The 19,920-nt window shown below is 47.0% G+C and overlaps 1 protein-coding gene across 4 annotated transcripts in view; it reads right to left on the bottom strand.

Annotated features, from left to right (window-relative positions):
• Nucleotides 1–19,920, bottom strand: part of Octalpha2R (alpha2-adrenergic-like octopamine receptor) — a 743,760-nt gene that overhangs the window by 122,260 nt on the left and 601,580 nt on the right. For 3 of the 4 annotated variants that reach the window (XM_055074062.2, XM_050183531.3, XM_050183529.3), the window contains one exon: nt 18,538–18,642. The gene's annotated coding sequence lies outside the window, so the exon portion shown is untranslated. Of the gene's footprint in view, nt 1–18,537; nt 18,971–19,920 lie in introns of those variants that run through there. The other variant, XM_072287891.1, reaches the window with a different exon arrangement.

Below are 19,920 nucleotides of genomic sequence, written 5' to 3'. Positions count from 1 at the left end.
CGAAACAAAGGGGTACGTTGCCCGTACAAAAAGACGTCAGCAAACGGTTCAGTTAGACGCGACATTAAGAGGGTAGCGAGAGAGAGCGAGAGAGAGAGAGCGAGATAGAGAGACAGAGAGAGACAGAGAGAGAGAGAGAAGGGGGTTTTAGCAAACGCCCGAGTTTCTTGCTTCGAAGATGAATGTCGGCGGCGTGACGGAGGATGTGCTGACTAGAAAGAATGAGAGAGCACGAAGCCTCGCTTCGTAAAGAAATGGCTGCAAATTGCTCACTGACTGGTTGGTTCCTGATGTTGCCGTTGCTACTGCGGCACCCGTCCCTGCTGCCTTTTGTTTTTTTCTTCGTGGTGTATATAAAAGACTTAGTTTTGCCCAGCGGCAAACGGAGCCTATTTCCTTCCTTTTCTGTTCGCCTCGTATACCTTTGTTCCAACTGTAGAACGCGTCTTCGCCTCAAGCCTCGCTGCTGACTAGCTGACTGTTCGTTTCCATAATAACTACTACGCAGGGGCACCGGGTTCCGACGAGCGCTGTACGCGAACGCACTTAATTGAGACCCCCCCCCCCGGCGCGCGCGCACGCACGCACGCACGCCAGTCCGACAAAGGCTGCAGATTTAGGCGCCGACCTCTCCTTAAGTGCAGCTAGTAAAGAAAGTGCACGAGCACTCCAGGAAAATAGAATCGTGCCAGCAGATTGACAAAGCCAATAAACCAACAAACCAATGATGGGAAAGCAGAACGCCAGGCACTCCTTCAGCAGCAAGGTGCACAAAGACAACAACGCCAGGCTTTCCGCTAACCTTCGCTACAGAAACTGCACGCCACACTTAACACGCTCGATACACACGTCGCGCTATCTGTTACAAAATGATCTGCGTGTTGCAGTAAATACTACGCCCATTCTCGATACACAGTGAACACGCTCACCTATTTCTAGATGCTATGTGCGCTACATGCTATGCATGCACTTAACTATGTATACAACGGTGACTCTGTATCTTCGGTGTTCAGATGCTGAAGTCGAGATCACTGGTATGAATTACGGTCCCGGCGATCGCATTCCCGTGGGAGTGGAATGCAAAGAAACACTACATTAGATAGCTCTGGGTGCCTGTTAAAGAATACCAAACGTTTAACATTAGCTTGCAGCCCTCCAACATGTTGCTTCCTATATCCCGTGTAATGGTTTGGGTCGGTTAACTAACTTTATCAATAAAATAATCAATCCACGACCACCTCGCTGCGCGAGGAAGGTTGCGTGGTAAGAAAAGACTGTTCTTATGGTATTGAAATAAATTGAATTCTGGGGTTTTGCGGGCCAAAATCACGATTTCATTGTCAGACACGCCGTAGTGGGGGGGACTCGGGAATAATTTTGACTACCAGGAAATCTTTAATGTTACCCCGATGCACGGAACAAGGGCGTTTTTGCATTTCGTCCCCATGGGAATGTAGCCACCGCGGCCGGGATTTGATCTCGCGACCTCGTGCTTAGCAGCACAACACCATAGCGGCTCACACCATAGCGGCGGGTATTATGGTGTTGCATTCCATTCAATTAAAAAAAGATAAGTGATGCCTTTCCAATGCGGCGTAATGCAGCATCTAGGCCACACAGTTTATATGTTTAAGAAGGTTGTCTGGCGCAAAGTTGAAACCAACGGAAGAAGTAAGAGGATGTAGGAAGAGCGCCATTTGTTGTTGCTTGTCCGCGTTAGCATTCTACCGCAGGGTTTTGTAAAACATTGTGCCAAGGTACCTTCTAAGCTGACCGCGGCATCAGAAGGGCAGCTCGATAAGTGCACTGATAGCTGGAAATAGTTCCGTGACGCATTTTGTCAACTACCGATGACATGGTTCTACTACTACCAAGGTGCTGCAGTACGCCGCCTAGGAATGTTAATGGACACTCTGTGGGAATTGCCGGTGGCTCCTCCGGTGTCGTAAGACATTTGCTTCTTAGTTTCCATTATGCTAATTTTAGCTCTTGTGCCCCCATCGTATGCCCGTTTTTGTAAGTTTCGATTTCGGCCTTGTCACCCTGTTTAACTTCTGTTGTTAACGCGAGCCTTGTTTTTGCACTAAGAAATTAGCGTTAGGGACATTTTACTATCAGGCAACTGCTTAGTTGAGAGATGCAAGAAGTGAGAGATGCTTTGAGAGGGCTTATTGCTTCGTACGCCGCACCTTATCAATTCCCTAATATAAAGACGTTTCGTTTTCAAAAGGTCTGCACTGGATTAACTGCGCAACGTTATAAAGCAAACCGCCCATTCCTTTTTTTTTACGTGGATGAGCGTGCTGGGAACATATGTGAAGGTGTCTTGTGCTGCCTGTTAAAATTGAAACCTCCCAGCAGTTGATAGTTTATGCGTGCATGATTACTGCAACAATGGCGCATCTAATCAGCTCCGGGAACGCACTATTCGATAAAAATGATGGTGAGGATCGATACATTTACCGCCTCCAATAATAGGGTGGGAAAAAAAAATGCGTGGGAGTAAGCAAACCTCGGCCTTTGCGCAGCTGTTGCGAACTGATGCGCCCACGTCGTTCACGGTTTCTCTGGCGCAAGTGCTCAGTTGGAAGGAAAGAAAATCATCAAGCGCCAACAGTAGTGCAAACGTAAGGTGTCTTTTCACTGTTTGCCTCACTTCTCACGCAATTCTCACGCACCCGTTATGGCTGGCTGGAATTAATCAAACCGTCAATATACGCCCACAAACCAGAGCGAAGAAGTGTTGCGCAAAGGAGGTTGGTGAAACATGCCCCTGTTCTCAGCTTGTTCAGTAAGCGAAGAGAGAGAGAGAGAGAGGGAGGGAGGGAGGGAGGGAGGGAGGGAGAAGTTCTGCTATAGTGGGATATCATCGTTTTAATGCTGTGGTTGTTTCACGATCCGTAGATAACTCTGCGCGGGAAACTGTGATGATTCAGCGCTTGGCATTCAGATGTACCTCTTAATGGCATTGCGGTTCGCAAATTTACATATTCACAAAACGCGGGGACACGAATGATTTGGTTGTGCTTCACGCTTTCCCATCCGCCGTTGTTGCTTAGTGGCTATGGTGTTGGGCTGCTAAGCACGAGGTGGCGGGATCGAATCCCGGCCACGGCGGCCGCATTTAGATGGGGGTAAAGTGCGAAAACACTCGTGTACTTATATTAAATGCACGTTGAAGAACCCCAGGTGGTCCAAATTTCCGAAGTCCGTCACCACGTCGTGCCTCATGATGAGATCGTGATTTTGGTAAGTAAAACCCCGTATTTTTTTCCCCCGCTTTCCGTTCTACCGCATCTCTTGTTTTGGCGCATGATTTTGAAGTACTCTGAACTACTACACATACAGCGCTCGAGCTCACAATATCACGATGTTAAGAGTCGTCCACGGGAACACTGAAGTACTCGCTGAACTTGCGTCGCGCGTCGCCACTTGAGTTTCACAATGGACTAGAATCTTGGAGTAGTGCTGCCAGTGGAACCAGCACTGGCCAGGAGGCGCTAGGGCAGTTTGAGTGTCCCGCTAAAACATACTGACACCGTCCGATGGGGATCCACAAAAATGGTGTGATATCGTGATCGATGACCGACGCGTGCCCGTATCAACGGTTGATAACACCCGGCGCGTCTGGCCAAGCTCTGTCGATCGCGCTAGTCGCGAGCTCCTTCCTTTTCTAGAAAAGTAACTAATTTGAGTTCGCGTTTGTAGCGTATGTCTGTTTTTTTTTCATACAACAAGACCTCAAACACCGTTTCTTTTATTCTAACATTCTTTAGTAGCGTGACCTTCAGTGACTGGCCCTACTGTGCGAGACTAGCAATGTGCTTGTTCTGCTTTATTCTTTGACACCTGTCAACTTGCTCTTCCTTTCTTTCCTGTCAAGTGTATATACGTTTTCAAGCCAAGTAATAATAATAATAATAATAATAATAATAATAATAATAATAATAATAATAATAATAAGTTATGCCACGCTGGTGCCAACTCATGTCACACACTGTACACACGCCCGCCGAGATGAGCGGTGAATTTGCGGTCGCGAAGTCAAAGCATGTCATACTAAAAAAAGCAGTTTTCTTCTTCCACCCGCAAGGCTGTGTGTTACGACGACGCTGTTGGCACGCGAAGCTTCACCTCTGGTTGCCTATAAGGCATGCAGGTATTTAGGGATTTTGTTCCTGCGGTCTACGGGGCTTCACGATAGACTTTAAGAACGCCGTGAGAAGCGGCGTTCTTAAAGCCTTAAAGAGAAGTGCTCGTGACCGCGCTCGAAAAACTAGACTATCGCCCCTTCACAGAAGAAAAAGTTCCAGGACGCTCGTCCAGACGGGCTTCGGCACTCAAGGCCTTAAAGGCTTTGCTGAAGTTTTTAAGAGCATGCGAATTGTGCGACCGCCTTTGAATGTTGTCGCGCGTAGCATCGCGTTACTGTGAAAATTTTTCTGTTTCTTCTTTTTCTCTTCTTTCTTCTTTTATTCCCTTTAGCCCTTTCCCCAGTACAGGGTAGCCAGCCGGTACTTACACTTGCTAGCCTCCCTGTCTTTGCTCCCCTTTTGTTTCTCTCTCTCTCTCTCTGTCTTAAGGACGCCAGCCCCTACCACTCTATAGCGTACGCGCTTTGTTCGTGCTCGTCTCTCTTTTTCTCGGTCTCCTCCTTCCACTCTCTTTCTCTTTTTCTTCCCCTTAACCCTTCCCCCCGTGCAGGGTAGCCAACCAGAACTACCTCTGGTTAACCTCCCTGCCTTTCTCTGCATTCTTTTCTCTCTCTCTTTAGGGATTTTGTACATGTTTCAGGTCTATGAATTACGGCAGCAGCGTACCAACTTATAACGTCAGTGTCGTTAGCATATACTGAGTAAGTCGGTTTAAAATATTTATGAACAGGTTTTGCTATTGATTGAATTTAGAATGGTTAGCACGTGCCCGAAGGTACGTCACGGGCCCCATATATACTACACTGCGGTGTTTGCACACTGAAAGATAGGAGAGAATTTATTGTGGCACACCACTTTATTTAACATGCTAGCCCAGGGACTGGCTGGCAAACGAAAATTTAGCAGAACCTTCATGTGTCGCATTGCCGCACAGCAACGCCAGGAAACCCATCTGTACATAAAAGACCAGGCGATACACTGATGGCAGCATGCATATCGTCGAGAGCACAAATTGTCATTATCGCGAGGATGACAGTTAGTGGCCGAAATGAAAACATATTCAACTGCAACAGTATGAAAAACTCTAGGTAACGTTTTGTGTAAAAAAAAAAATATATATATATATATATATATATATATAGTATGTCTTTGCTGTTGCATCGACGTCGTTCCTCGTTGTCGTAACTTGTTTTTACGACTGTCGCTGTGGCCGGCATCCTTGTCGCAACCCTTGCGTTCGATATAGATGGGATTTTGAAGCGCTGAGTTCTGGAAAAATTCGTTGGGAGAATTGCCACCAAACGCACACAGACCCCCGAGAAAGGGCGCACACTAAGCCATTAAACGAATGTTCAACTGATATTGAATCGTGGCATTATCCCTTCCACGTACAGACTTCCTCTCTGCCGGGCTAATGGACACTGCGGTCTGTCGCAAGATCCACGTCTCTGAAAGTTAACGTTCATTCACGTCCACGCCAGTAGATTTTTGGCTCAATCAACGCCAAAGTGACTTCTATCTCCTTTTGAAGGCTTCTAACGGCTAATACGATCTATAAAAAATAAAAGAACAAGAAAATTGCGCAACTGGGAGTGCCTCTGTATCGGTCGTCCATTATGAGCGCTGAATCGAATGGATGAAGCAGCTTTATGGACCTTTCGACATCATCGTGCACCTATACGCGTGCATTCGCAGCAACATCGCTCAATTTCCCCAAGATCTTGCGATACACTCCAGGCAAAATCAGGAAAACGTAGCAGCGCTTTGCTTGCCCCAGTAAAATAAATATGATAAGCTAGGACAGGATTATTCAGCAGCGCGTTTGAGATGCTGATGCCACGAGAATCAGGGTCGCCGTTTTCTTTTATAATCTATGCACTGACACTTACCTTAGTATACTTGCCTCATAAACGCCTCTGCAAAATGTAGCAGCGGCGTCGAAAAACGAAACCATGGAGCAACTGCTTAGCAGGCTAAGGTGTCGTGCACTGTGTATTGGTGTCGGTGACTTAACGAAAAGCAATACCGGACGAGAGAAAAAAAGCTGAAAGATCGATGCTATCTGTCGCACGGATTACTTACCACTTCACCGTCTCGCCATCACTGTCATTTTTAGCTCCTTTTTATCTATTCTCTTACTCCCGCTTCTTTGCACAGAGCAGCAAACCAGTATTAACTTTGGTTTACTTTCCTGCCTTCCTATAGATCGTTTTTATCTCCTTCTAGCCTAACACCAGTCTGCTTAGCTTTCCCTGTAGACTTTCTTCGTCACTGCTTTAAGACGCTACATCGCTTCCCTGTATAAGTGCACGTGATCTCTCTTCGTCAAAATTCATAGACTCGCACAGTCCTAAAGTGCCCCGAAATGAAAATTGTTGTTTCCGGTCTGGCAGCAATGATAATATTTGTGGAGCAGTTTTCTGAATCGACACCGCGAAACCCTCCCTCCCTTCCTCTGTCTCTCTAATGCTTTGTACTTATGTCACTTTAGTATCACCGTGCGACGACGATGACCTATAGGTGGATACATCGAGGGTCGAAATAATAAGTAACAGCTCCCGCTGTAGCGACAAAGAAAGCTTTCGTTTCTTGTGTGAAGAACACGCAGGTGATTCACCAGTTCCTTCTCTGTGTTAATTTTGCTTCCCATCCTGGGTACTCGACTAAGGGCATGCCCTGTCTGAACCAATAGCTGCTTGCTGATGGCTTGACAACACAAAGGAATGAGTGGCCAAGAAATGCTCTGGAGACTGGCGGGCGTGTGTCGAAGAAGAGCTTTCTCCCTCACCCTACGCCTACAACCATTTATGCATCTAAATTTCTCCTAGGGCCTTTCATCGTTTTTATTGTAGGTGAAGTTAGACGTCTGCAGGGGGAGAAAGCTGTACTCACGAAGCTACAAGTGTGGCTCGTTTAAACTAAAACGACACCCTGCGCTTCTTGTAGGCTGCATCTTCTGTGTAAAACTATATGCGTGCAGAACCACGATTAGATTAAGCGTATGGGCTGCTATAGGCAGTTGCTGCCTTTTTCTCCATTTACTGCAGGCACTATGGTATTTAGAGGCCATGAAGGAACCAGCTAAAAAGAACAGTGGCATAAATATATCAAACACACTTATAGTAGGTATCGCAGTTTCACTGTTTTCTGTTTACCTAAGGATAAGCACTGCTTGATGACGCTAACGATGCATGCGCCTTCCTCATTAACCGCTAAGGACGACCCAACCTTTCTCTTCTTTCCTAATTCTTCCCTATGCCCAAGATTGTTGTTTATGCAAACGAGGGCGTGCGTAATTACAGGCCGCTGTAAGAAACACGAAAGCATCTTTATTATTATTATTATTTGTTTTGAACACACACACATAATACACAGGTATCAGGAAAGGGAAAGCGAGGAGCAGGCTGGCAACTGCCACCGGAAGGGGCACAACGCCTGCCTACTCCTCTGAAGGGAGGTGACAGCAACACAGAAATGGAAGATAGGAAGGAGGGGAGGAAAAGGAAAGAGGAAAGGAGAGCAACAGGACAAATCTAAAGACCAAAGTAGAACACTGCAACAGGTCAAATCTAGACTAAAGTAGAACTCTGCAGCCGGAGTTAAAGTGACGCCGCGTCGAACAGCCTCCACAAATTATCAACCACATCCATGGCTAGTTCGCTATGCGGCTAATTGTGTTCTCCACGATGAGACGCCAAGTAAAGCTGTACGTAATCACCGTTTCACCGGTAGTCGGTTCACAATGTACACTATAAGGTGTTTGAACCCGCCACCTCCCATCTTTAGGGAACCTTTAGGTTCGATTAACGAAGTTGGGCATTTATCAACGCAGGAATGCAAGAACTGTTTGTCAGTTGTTTGAAACATCCCAATAAGTGGAAAATGGCGTTTTGCTTTCGCATATCAATAAATAAATAAATAAATAAATAAATAAATAAATAAATAAATAAATCAATCAATCAATCAATCATGGATGGATGAAATAACTTTAATGAAAGGTCCTGCGAGCTACGGGGCGCAAGGCCCCATAGAGCGGGCTACTCCCACGTTGGGATTGATGCTAGATCCGCACGACTGCTGCATCAATCAATTAACCAACAAACCAATCAATTAACTAATTATATTAATTAATTGATTGCTTAATTAGCCACATGGCCAACCAACTAATCGGTCAATAAATCATTTAATTAATTACAGCGTTTCGTCACAGGTCGTACAAGTGTCTCGGTCCTTGAGCCTATGGTCAATACCTATGTATGCGCATCGGTAGTGGGATATTAGGACTTTCCATCAGCTATTCCTACTTTTATGGTATGTTTGCTACAAACCTTGGAGGTCTTGCTGTTGGTCCTAACTTAAGATCGAAATATGTATTCGTATTCCAAGGAGCAAGTCAAGGAGAGAGAGAGAGAAAACGAAATGCCTTATGGTTGTTCTTGGCTCTTTTAAGACTATTATTGTTATTGTTTTGCTATTATTATTATTATTATTATTATTATTATTATTATTATTCTTATTATTATTATTATTATATTAACACATAATCGCGTCCTGCTTGGGTCAGCGACGAGTTGCTGTGAGTCGTCAGTAAGGAAATTGACATCCTGGCCGCACATGCCTGAACTACCGCCCTCAGTGCATACGGAAACGCGAATCCCTTCGAGAAATTCAGTTTTCAATGGTTCCACGTTCTTGTGCAGAAATAAATAACACAACGATGCCAGCTGATATTGAAACATACACTAATGTTATTACATTTTAGAAGGCTTATAACATCCAAGCAGTAGTTGTCCGAGGATATAGTGCACTGTCTCAGTAGAGCATTCCTAACCGTTTCTCTGTGTAGTGATTTCAAAATTTTTCACATATTAATTTCTCCGAGCAGAAGTCTGAAGCGTTTAGAAGTGTTTTCTCGGGCCGCCGCTAAAAGTTTATATCACAGCCGCTTGTGTATGTTTGTGACTTTGTTTGCAAACTCATAGTGGTGTGACTTGCCTTTGCCAGTTATATCCATATATTCGTGGATAATATATAGGACTGTGCGCTGTGGATTTCTGGCGCTGTGACGTGGTTTCTTTTCGTTTTCTTACTACATATATTTTATATATTGTTGTTTCTGTTATACGAAAAGGAGTAGCAATCCCCATTATGGGGTCACTATATCTCCTGCTTTTATTTTCATTTCAATAAAAAAAAATAATGCCCAGCTAGAAATTTACTTCATAAACCTCCGAAGCGCAATAGTCGCTAAAGCTGATAACTTTGCCAAACCAACTCATCCGTTTACATCCCCCACTTTTCCACAATCGGAGGGCCATTTATAAGCGGGGCTCACAGATTTATATGATAATGCTTCTCGGAAGCAAGCAAGAAGCTCAACTTGTTCCGAACAGAGCATTCCCCACGACCGGAAATGCCCGAATACCTGCCACGGACAGTTGCGGGGGCAACGTTTTCTTGCTTTGCAACGAAAAGGCAGAAATAAACGAGATGAAATGGACGCTTTTGAGTGCGGATGAAAAAAAGAAAAAAAGAGCTTAGTAGATCAAGCCCCCCGGTAAGTGACAGCGCCAACTGAAGCAGGAGTTCACTCGTTCTCGCCACTGCGTTCACTATCCGTATACGGTGCCACGAGCAATAAAAAAATAATCGACACATTCTGGCACCGCGATCAATAAACACAGTTGCCAGTAGTAGTTAGAAGAGGAGCGTGACACGGGAGCCCTAAATATCATTTCTAAAGGACGAACTGGAATCGCGGAATCTGAAAGGAGAGGGGGCGGGGTAGGCAGACACAGCAAGTAAAAATCTCTCGTGACAACAAAAACAAGTGCACACGAATACGTGGAAAGGAGGCTGGAAAGGGAAGGAAGCGCTGCACTTCTCACTTTCTGCTCACTACTTTTTTGTTCTTGTTTTCTGGGCACCGCGAAAAGGCGGCCTTTGGCCGATTAAGGGGAGCAACTGAGAAAGAGAACTCCGACTCCATTCTCGGGATACTTATAGAGCCACTCGTTTAGGAAAGGATGGGACGGGGAGAAAGCGGCCGCACGTGGGCGACGTACGTACGGAGGTTTGGTCGCGCTCGCTACGCAGGCGCCGTTCTGCTGCGATGCGCGGCTATGCCGCCGCGGCCCGCGAACACTTATCGAAGGGCATTAATTCTTTCCCTCCTCGTCAGCCTCCCCCTTTCATCCCTTCGCGCTGCCCCTGAGAACGCGGCGACACACGCCCGCGTTCAGCCTCGTGGAGTGGCGATAAAGGAGCAACTGCATTTTCGGAAGCGCGCAGCGATAAAGCGCGTCTCCGGTTCTGGTTCCCCCCTTTCCCCTCCTCTGCGCAGCGATCCTTCGCTCTTTCCCGCCAGGCTTCCCTGACTTCTCCCTTTGCTTCTCCCGTGCGCTTGCGCGTCGCCTCGGCCCTGTCCGGCACCATCCTCGTCGTAGCTCTCCTAAATCAGCGCGATCAAGTTTTGTCGAGCTTGCCGTCCGCCGCCCGCTGTGTCTTCTTCCCTGCCTTATCTAGTGGCGCGCGCGCTGTTTGTCAATTCATTGCGCCTCCTAACTCCGCGGCGACATTCCCCTACAACTCGTAACTTCTTATCTTCACCGACATCGCCGTTTTCTACTCATTCTAAAAGATTGGCGACCATGCTGGTATACCTTCTCGCTCAGTTACCGTAACTTTTATCGCCAAATGTTTCCGTTTCCGGTCTGCCGGTAGTCCACCGGCCCCCCTTGTAGCCCCCTTTCATCTCCCACATTTTCCCATTGCCCTGCAACGTCCTTCTAGCGGGTCTTTTCCGGCATCCCTCTCTTCCGGCATCTCTTCCGGGCGCGAAGAGTATATATTCGCGTTCAAATATCTTTCTCGTCTGCCCTCTGCCTCGAAAATGTAATCTCGTTCTAATTTTCTCTGTCATTAAACAAGTCATAATGTCCAGCATATAACAGTTTTTTCCGTGTCTTCTTGTAAGTTTTGTCGTTGTATTTCCTTTGCCCTCGCTTCGTATAAAGGTATGACGGAAATAAAGAACCCCCCCCCTCCCCCCGTCTGAAATGTCGCGCTCCGTCCGGGCCGCTGACGCGGATCTAGGCCGAGCGCTCGAGACGACCGAGCGAGAGTAAAGGGAAGTACCGACGAGATCAGCGCGGGAGCGCGCGCGTTTTCGGAAAATTTGCTCCCCTAACGTCACGAGTCCCCGGGCGGGTGACGTCAATAGGAAATGACGTCAATGGCCGAGAGAGGCTCTCTCTCCCCTTTGGCGCTCGCGACGCGTATAGCGCTATGGCTGTGGGGGAGAGGCAGTATGAGAAGGTTGATCGGAACGGACGGCCGCCGCGCCGCTTTTCCCCATTTGCGCGGGTTCAGAATGAGGGCAGTCGTTTTGTGCAGGCGGCGCAGAGAAAGGGAGAAATAAGGAAACAGAGATGAGGAAATAAATGACTATGCACGGTAATTCCACGGATAGTTATTGCCCGCCTATCAAATGTAATGGCATTTACGGACGTTATGCACGTACTCCATATGCCAGTCGAGGCCAGGGACCGTATCAGATTCGCTGCTTTCAGTGCTCGCATGCGTTGATTGGATAAATGAACGGATGTGACGTCAGCAACGCTCCGTCTCCAATTAGCATTTCTGATTATACACTCCTCGCGAACATTGGCGAAAAAGCTTGCTTCGCTACAGCGAAGCACCGCATCGGACGTTACGCAACACAAAGTTAGTACTTTATACGAAGTGGTTGACCGCGAGTATAGCGTTTGGTTTCGTTCGGGGGGAAAAAAAAAAGACATTTGTGTAAGTTGAGCAATGATCGACATGTCTCCGGAGATGTGTTTGCATTGTGCTTTTATCAGAGAACGCTGCTTATACGCGCTCTATAGCGGTGCAAATGTACAGAAAATCACGAGGTTGTTTTCTGTAATATGCTGGCGATGTGCCTGCAAGATAAAGTCACGTGCTTGTTCTTGCGGGTGGTATACGCTTCATCGCTTCCACCCCGTCCCACCAATCCCATTTTTAACCGCACTACTAAGTACTGCGATCATCAGCAGCGTTCCGCAGCCATGCCGTGTACCTATTGCCCAGTTGCCCTGTACGCAATTGTTTTGGAGGTAATATAATCTAGCACCCTAATCGAACCTCTGCCGGGCACTCCGGTGAAGTATACTAAGCCCAACTTGCACACGCTTACGAAGGCTCGACTTCGCCAACTGGTATACAGGAACTTAAGCTTGCAGAAGGCAGCTTCGTCACCTGGCACGCAAGCTATCTTTAACAGAGTGGAACACTCCATATATAAGGCGCACCAGATTGTATGAATTGAACTCTTCGCTACAACTCTCACCTCCACCCGGGCTTCACCGACCTGGGGCATCGCTTCTATACCAGCTGTGGTTGGAAGTGGCTTTCACGAAGGCGTACACTACTTTGATTGGAATGACTGACAGTGTTGCATGCGACGTCTGCGGCGCGGAAGAGAACATGTCACATTTATTGCGCCACTGTCATCGATTTCAGTCGGAAAGACAAACATTACCTATCGCATTGCGACGACTGGAGAATCGGCCGTTGTCTGTACAGGTGCTAATTGAAGACCGTCTCCATCGCTCGTCAGCCCACAAAGCTATCAAGGCACTTTTGTCTTTCTTGAGGGCGACTATGTCAAAGTCTTTGACTAGCTCAGACCCTCTGCGTGCGTGCGCGAGCTCACCACGGCTTTCCTCCCCCTCCCCTTTATCTCTCTATCTTATGTATCTATTCCCTCTTTCCCGTCCCCCAGAGTAGGGTAGCCAACCAGGCGCATTTCTTGTTAACATCCCTGCCTTCTCTCTTTGTTTCCTCCTCTTCCTAAGCTTGTAATAAACGATTCGAATTGCACAATCTTTCCAAACGTCCTGCTGCGTGGCCAACTGGTAATCATACGAGGAAACTCATGTGCTCTTGCTCAACTGCGGACATAGAGGTTCTTACCTGCAAAATCAAGCTACATATGCTGTAAACTGATTTACACCATTATGATGGCCTTCTGTCTATAACACACACCTGTACACCTGCAGCGGTGTAAAGAGGTGAGTTATGCATCAATTTGCACCCTTACGAAACCTTAAGGGTGTAAATATGTTTACAATGTAAGGGAATGCCGAATAACCCTTAGCAACATTCATTGTTACGCCACTACACTGTTGGAAAGAAATGTTACATCAGTATATGGCATGCCGGTGCATTGCTTGTGAGTTATACTTCAACGTCTTCTGTATAGCCTTGTACTGCAGTGAACTTTCACTAAATGCTAGTATTGTGGCAATTTTTGTCTTACTTGGTTTGAGAACCCATTTAGCCTCAGCTTAGTGGCAGAACGGGTGCCAGAGGAGCACAATACTAACAGAGTCCTTCACTACTAAGGACTCTGATACTAATTAATTATAGGTGTTTCATACGTATAGAGTTATACTACTTGCTACGTCAAAGGAATCAACATTTTTTGGTGCCAGTACTGTTGTCCCCTGTGGTACCTTATTAAGCTGAATGTGGACAATACAGCTAAATGTGCGCGATATACAGCCAGTGTTATTGAACGACATGAGTAGAAGAACGAGTTCAATTTAGTCACGCCTTCGATAGCAGTTGTGCGTCATAAGTATCGTCTTGGAATCAAGACAATGCCTTGAATGCAATGCACGTCGTCTATAGTAGAACAGTTCTGCTCCGCATCAAGCTAACTGTTTTAATTGTCTGGCAATTGTACTAATATCGTGACTTGTTTTCAATCACAATTACATGCACAGGGCAACTTTCCTGCAAAATTGTTCAACTGGGCATCACAAAAGTATTATAATAATCATCATCACTAGATTGATAATAAACAATTATTGCTGAAAACAGTAAAAAAATGCGACACTAAAGAAAATAAAGGAGAAAGAAATGATTGGGCGAGAGAAAAAGTGTAAAAGTTGAGATTTCTTGTCGTCACAAGAAGAGTGCAGTGAAAAAAGAAACCTCCTTTCCTCAGCACAAAAAAAAAAAAAGAATGACAAAGGAGAAAAAGAGCGCCTGGGGTAAGCGCTGCGAAACGAAACTTGTGGATTCAAGAACTTGAAGCGACAACGTGGCTTCCACGCGTTCGTAGCAAGTGTAAGAGAGAGAGAGAGAAAAAGAAGGAAGAAGAAAGGAAGAGAAACAACAGATATGGAGGAGGAACGATCCTATGCAGCACGATCTCGTCTTTCACATAAGCTACGACTGAAAAGTACCAGAAACGTGACACCTAAACTTACTGTCCTCGAGTTCTGTGCAGTGGTATTAAACCAACATTTAAAGGCCTGTCCAGGGCGAGCAGAGACGGAAACGCCTTTAAATTCGAAGCCTCTAGTCTCGATTTCACTGTAGCGGTGTCTACTTTTGTTTATGCATAAAAAGAAAGGACGTTGATGGGAATGAGTCATTTTAAAATTGTGTGCATTTTCACTGAACGCCAAAAGTAGATTGGTGCCTCAGAGATAAATCGAACAGGCACGAGCCTTCAATGCAGCGAAGCATTGAGTAAGTAAATCTCTGGTGTTTTACGTGGCAAAACCACAATCTGATTACGAGGCACGCAGTAGTGAGGGACTTCGGAATAATTTTGACCCCCTGGCGGTCTCCAACGTGCACCTAAATCTAGGAGCACGAGACCTGTTTGCATTTCGCCGCTATCTCGTAAATGAGGCCACCGCTGGCGGGAACCGAACTTACGACCCCGTGCTTAGCAGCGCGACGCCGTAGCCCCTGAGCCACCACGGCAGTTGAATCAATGAGTTTCGTGCAAAAATTGGGGGAGCGAACTCCGACGCTGCGATCGCTTAGGTGCCTCAGGAATGATAAGTGATATGTGGATTTGTCTAATACCAGTGCTTGTGACCTCAAACGTTCTTGTGGCGTTATTTGTTACGCTTTACATTTTCGAAATATCTGTTGCAATCATAGTTTCGTAAAAAACAAAGTCAATAAATCTCTGCGCACACGCATATTAAGTGGAACTTATTGCGTTTGTCAGGCAAAACTTTGTTTGCAAATGCCATTTGCCAAAAGCCATTTGAAGCCAGTAGGACGCAGTTTAGGCTAATATAATTAGTACCAGGCATACCTGTGCTGTCTAAACCGACACGTTTGCAGCTCTCCTAATCTAGCGCGAGAGTTCCCTGCACAGTAAATTGTGTGGTAAAATTTATGGCGTAAAGAAACGAGGGAAGGTCGTCATCTCAGCTGCAAAGCGCTGCACGCAAGTTCGTCGAAACGATGTCCCTAGGCGCGCAGTACTTATGCGAGCGTATAGTTTAGCCCATCATTCCGCGAAGGTGATGTGAGCGGTTGTCTTCAACGAGACCGGACACCCTGGTGTCCGGTCTAAAGATATGGCGCGTCAGCCACGTGTCACGCCCGTTTCCCGATCTCCCTCCGTGTTTGCGCTGGTGTCAGGGAAAATTTAGGAGAGAGAGAGAGAGAGAGAGAGAGAGAGCCCTCTCTCCGCCGTCTCACGATGTGTTGTCCTTTTAGTTTTCGTACGTCGGCGTGATGCGCCCACGCGCCGTTGTTTTTTCAGCGGCATTGCGTCATGAGAAGGCTCGGTTTCGAATTGTCCACACTCCACGCATCGCATGCAGCCGCAAGTTTCGCAAGCGCTGGGTTTTTATTGAGCTATACGATTCCGCGGGCTCTTTCCTTGAGTGTCCCCAGAGAGCGGGAAGTACACTTCGAGTTAGGCCATTGTGCACGCCGCTATTGTGCAGATTGGGCTGGCCGCACTATATCTGCTGAGAAAGCGAGTTTTACAGCCGTCAGAGGGTCCGTATGAAGTATGGGTCGCCGTTGGAGGCGAATCCACGAAAATGCAGGAGCTTTCTTTGCGCGGCGTTCCCCCAAATGTGTCTAGTGTGAGCCGGCGCGGAATCAGGGAAACTAGGTAGTCTGTACAGAGTGCGAAGACTGATTTTGGCCGCCTTGCAGAGAAACGGCACAGATGCATTCGAGAACTGAACTTCTTGTTTACTTGAGCAATTCAATAATGTTTGAAATCAAAGTTTCATTGAACTATATATATATATATATATATATATATATATATATATATATATATATATATATATATATACACACACACACACTTGGTTCTTGATCGTGTAAGTTGCGCTGCTCATCTGTGGCAGGATACAAACAAAGAAGCGCGATTACGCACGCAGTAAGATGCCCAATGCATATGGAATTAGAGAGAGGCAGTTAACTGGTAAGAAAAGGCAGATTAGATCGTCTGGAAGAAAATTTTCTCGGAGCTTACATATAACGTTGGCGCATTGCCAATGGCTCGATGGGTACACCAGGCGGCGAAGGGTATGTCAAGTGCCCACTATCTGCCGGCGCAAAGTTACCATGAATAAAATAAAGGCTACGTTAATGGCCAATTTCTTTGAAAGAGCAGTTGCCGCGGCCTCCTGTTATTCTTCGAACTTTTTTTCCCGACTTAAATGCGTACGGAGGACAGTAGTTACCTGTGAGCAAGCGGGAAAAAAAATATCGCTTTCCTACAATTCACGTTTCACACCTCCCTGTTTAGGTTAAACATTTCGCAAGGGCAACCAGCCTTTGAATGATGCCAGCTGCAACGTCAGTACCGGCAAAGCCGTTTCGCGCGAAGTTCCTGCAGCAGCTAGCCAAAGATTAACGCGCGTTCAGAGGACACAATAATGAAAGAATTCGTTGCCAGATATAACGCTTTCCGTTCTACATCCCCCGTGCGCAAAAGGCAGCAACAAAAAACCATGCCTCCATCGCTTCGCGTGCAGCCATCGTTCGTTTCGAGGTTATTCTGGCTCCGAAAGGCCCGCGTGTGCCGTCGTCGTATTGAACGACGCAGCGTGGAACGTGTCGTGGCCGCACAACACAGCGTCGCTGCCGTCGCCGCAGGGGTCAAACAGCCGCGTGAATACAGATGCCATCCGGGCACGCTTCCGGGCTTCGCACAAAAACCGCCGATTACGCGCTTAGCGCATGCGAGCGACTGCTATGAGTTGTGGTGAAGTGCGGGTCTCCCGACGGGGGGCATCGGAGGCTGAAAGCGAGTGTTGCGGGCGCGCTGTCAATACGGCTGTCGTTATCTTCCTTTTTTTTTCTGAGGTGTCGCTTCATCCACCCGCCCCAAGCGCGCACGAATAACGCTGATACGCGAGCTCGGCGAGTCAGGTGCGGCGTTCAGTATAGTCGTCCGGAAGTGAAGTGCAAACAAAAACGCCGGCGAAGGGACAGAAATGTCGAAAAAGAAATATAGGTGGCCTCCTTTGCTATACATCGAACGCCGAAGCTTCGTTAGCATAGCAAATTATAAAATCGCCGGGGACATCGACCGTTGCTTCTTAGGCTGGCCATGTTTTGTATCGATCGTCTTCTGTTTGTCTTGCACGTCGTGACCATGATTACTATGTGCGCACCTATGGTGATTGCTTACTGTATGCCTACATGTTACTCTTCTACTCTTTACTTTTTTCACTTTATTTTTTTAAAGTAATTACTACTTGTGACATTTGTGTTTTCACGCGTGGATCACTTCTGTAGTTCTTTTCTTTTAGCCTCGTTTATCATGACGTTATGATTTGAGGCTCGCCTTTATTTTTTTCAGGACATAAGCTGTGTGCCTTTGGTGTAGTCGACTCTTTCTCTGTTGCGACTTCCGACGCGCATAGCAGGTGCGGTAAAAAAAAATAAAACAAAGTGGTGCGGAAGACGCCGTACGTGAGTACAGAGTCAGCGCTGCTTCGAGGAGAGAGAGAAAAAAAAAAATTGGCAGCGGGATGAAGCCCGGCGAGAGCCAAAGCATGTACGATTAGGCGCGCTTCTGGGTTCCGCTATTTCCCTTTCCGCTCGCGCAGCCAAGGATGCCAAGAAAACAGACAGATAGATCGCTTTTCCTGTTCCACTACCACAAACACGCCATTCGGGACTGCCTGAATGATGTCTCTATACTGCAATCGCATACGCTTGTGCGTCGTACTGGCGGGCGGGCTCCGGTTGGGGTCGCCGTTGTTTGTTTAGGGAAGCAAACGCGAGGCGAACGGCCCGCACAAGCGGCTTTGAGGGTGGCACGCCGCACAGTTGGCGAAGGAAGGATTCGCGCGCGGGCGCGCGGGCAGAGTGGCAGCGCGTCTTTTGTGGCGGAAGCTCGTGTAGTACGACGCGTTTTGTTTGAGCGCAGAGGAAAAGAAGCATCGCCGGCGGCGCAGATGAGACGAGCCGAGAAGATGCTCGGAGAGACGTCGGAAGAAAAGAAAAGAGAAATCGCGCTATAGAGATGGCTCGGCGGGCGTTCAGTGCGGGGCCGTATGGTGAACGGCCGGCGCCTCATGAATACCTGATTTGTTCCCGGCGTGCGAGGCGAGAGGGCCGCGGGTCGAAACTGGAGCGTCGTCCGCTGTCACGCCACAAACGTGTCGCTGGCCAGGACGGGAACAGGATCCTGCGATGCGTAAACAGAGACACACACTCGCAACGTCGCAGTCAGCTCCGCGAAGAGGTGGGGAAAGAAACAGGGAAGAGAGAAAAAAAAAAGAAAAAAAAAGAACAGTGGGCCACGGAGGGTGATACGATTCGCGGCTGCAGTTTCGGGAGCGGTGCTTCCGGCCACGACTTCTAGAGAGTTAGCACTTGCGCGTGTGCGGTGCATGGGTAGGCGTACCTACAAGTCCACGTTTGCTTTGCTTGCTCGCGCAAAGCTGTACACTTAGTTGTGCGTGTGAACCGATGTGTACAAGTGCTGGCTGACAGTAAAGCCCACACACATTACTATAGGAGGTGTGAAACATATATATATATATATATATATATATATATATATATATATATATATATATATATATATATATATATATATATATTGTGGGGTTTTACGTGCCAAAACCACTTTCTGATTATCAGGCACGCCGTAGTGGAGGACTCCGGAAATTTCGACCACCTGGGGTTCTTTAACGTGCACCTAAATCTAAGTACACGGGCGTTTTCGCATTTCGCCCCCATCGAAATGCGGCCGCCGTGGCCGGGATTCGATCCCGCGACCTCATGCTCAGCAGCCCAACACCCTAGCCACTGAGCAACCACGGCGGGTTTGGAGCTGTGAAATTCGTAGCTTTCTACGGTTCTACGGTATCGTTCTTTTGGTATATATATATATATATATATATATATATATATATATATATATATATATATATATATATATATATATATATATATATATATATATATATATATGCCTTTGACAGAGCGGGCTACGTAGGCACACGAGGAACAGGTAAAACAGGTGACCGTTGAAATGCGATTTAAGTGATGTCAAACCCACACGGCATAAACATTGCCTTCATAAATGTCCTTTGTAAACACTTAAACATTCTAACAGCAACATGCCCGAAAGTGATCGACCTGTAGAACGCGGCGCCATGTTTCTTTTGCACGTGGTGCCGTTGACGTCTGCGCTCTTGATTACCAATCATCGCTTCAGGCCCGTGTTGGCGAACAGCAAGGCGCTGACGTTACGCCGCCTTGAGAAAGCCTCTAGCTTTAGATTGGATAGCTGGGCGTGTTAGTTGAGCATAATCTGGTACCCCAAAAAGTACCCAGAAAAATGATGAAATGAACCAGCGTAAACACTATGAGTGCCTGCTATCGCAAGTAAAATATTGCGTGAGTCCCCTTTGCAACGGAACGCATTTCGTCTGAGCTGCTTCACGGCCGCTGCTAG

This window comes from Dermacentor andersoni, chromosome 4 (assembly GCF_023375885.2).
Source record: "Dermacentor andersoni chromosome 4, qqDerAnde1_hic_scaffold, whole genome shotgun sequence".
Classification (NCBI taxonomy): domain Eukaryota; kingdom Metazoa; phylum Arthropoda; class Arachnida; order Ixodida; family Ixodidae; genus Dermacentor; species Dermacentor andersoni.
Note: the sequence above shows the minus strand (reverse complement) of the source record. Positions and strands in the feature narration are given on the sequence as shown.